Consider the following 1767-nt stretch of genomic DNA (forward strand, 5'->3'; position numbering starts at 1 on the left):
CCCTGGTGTTTTCTTGCCCACTAAGAAAATGACCAATAGCAGAGTCTGTGGGGTGTCCTGAAAGGTCACGTGCCTTGGCCATGCCTGGAATAGAGCTAAGCATAGTCAGCCTGCACAGTCAGCAGAGCCCCTCTCAATGCTATTTCCCTCCTATATACCCCTCTGGACCTGTTCACCTTTTGACCTGAAGAAGGGGCTGTTTCCGGGTTCTGGCAGTGGTAGTCAGAGGGTCAGCTGACATGCACATGGGTAAATGACACGAGAGGGATATTGCCCTTTTCTACCTATCTACCCCACAGCTGGTAATCTTGCTTTGTCAAGAAACAAAAGGATTTCAAAATAGATGTTCTCTGTGTCACAAATATAGAATGGAAAGTTTTTACAAGATACCCCTTTTAACAAAAAGCACCATGCATTTGAATTGTATAGAGCTCAGCATCACACTCCCGGAGTTGTTCATGAAAATTAAGAACTATCCAAACTATTGAACCTCTATTAGCTGTCTGTTTCCCCCACAACCTCCACTCCTTGTGCAAATCATATTCAACCCATTTGTGATAATGTTCTCACTGGCACGCCTGGAAACTATTAAAAACAGATGTCCAGACCACACTGCAGACATCTGGGATGGAGCAACTCTGGTGGGGTCATAAACATGTCTCTGTATGGAGGATAAGCCCCCTTCAGGTGTCTTTTTTGGTCTTCTTATAATACCAAATATATAACTTCTAAATGAGAAACTAGAGGCCGCTTGCATTTGCATTTACTTTGGCATCTTTTTCTTATTTTTAAGTTTGCTTTCACGGATTCTGAAATGTAAATGCTTATCTTGAGCTGCTGAGGCCTTCACAAAGATTACAGTGAGACCACACATTTATACATTGAAACTGGAGATTCAACTTGTGTATGTTACCCACCCTGGAAACACCAGATCCTACTTTGTTTCATCTAATAAATGCTCTATTATTAGAGAAAGAAAGAGGGGAAGAAGGGGATAACTATATTTAAACCAAGTTTTATTTGCTTTCACTGTTACTATCAATTGTTCCTCCAGTATTTGTACAGTTTCTGAAAGTATTTAAACCAAAGCAATGCTTGTCCCAGAGTTGTTTTTGTTTTTTGTTTTTTTTTTTTTGTAATGAGGAAAATATGTCTGGTCTTATTCATACTATCAGAATACAAGAGTAGGCTTTGGGCGTGAACAAAGGGTAGTGATTGGAGAATCCCAAAGAACTGATTTCTCTAAAGAAAAATTTAAAATTGACTTCAGTGTTGTACGGAAGGAGAGAAGGTTGGCATTCCCCTTGACAAGGATGGAAGAGGCCCTCGGGCCTGACAACAAGCATTTAGTTAAGGCATTGCCACCTACTTCGTGGCATCTAACCATTATTTAAATAAAAAATAAAATAAAATAAAGTTAAATATGGCACCTTTTACTGCTAAATCGCTGACTTTTGAGAATTCTTTCTATGTTGATGGTTCGTTTCTCATACAATAGTATTGGGGAAAGATTCAAATCCATCCCATCGAAGGAGAAATGGGTTTGACTTAACAAGAAATGGGGTTGACTTAAAAATCTCCGGAGCAAGGACATACATGAAAGATGGAATGAACAGCTTTCTATTCTGTATCCCCCGCCTCCACCCTGCCCTTTACTCTCAAAAACCCATATGCTATGATGGTTTCTGTCTATTCTTCTCGGGCAGCAAATCTGGAAAGTGAGATGCTAAAGAGAATCCAGAGTGAAGAGGGTTTTTGAGCTTCCAG

The 1767-nt window shown here is 40.1% G+C and overlaps 1 non-coding gene across 1 annotated transcript; it reads left to right on the plus strand.

The window, feature by feature from the left end:
* The first annotated feature begins 1269 nt into the window (after window positions 1–1269).
* Window positions 1270–1395, plus strand: LOC112623994. Its single transcript, XR_003119325.1, has one exon. It is a non-coding gene; the product is annotated as a U6atac minor spliceosomal RNA (small nuclear RNA).
* Window positions 1396–1767: the final 372 nt, after the last annotated feature.

The sequence above is a fragment of the Theropithecus gelada genome, chromosome 4 (genome assembly GCF_003255815.1).
Source record: "Theropithecus gelada isolate Dixy chromosome 4, Tgel_1.0, whole genome shotgun sequence".
In the NCBI taxonomy this organism is placed as follows: Eukaryota; Metazoa; Chordata; class Mammalia; order Primates; family Cercopithecidae; genus Theropithecus; species Theropithecus gelada.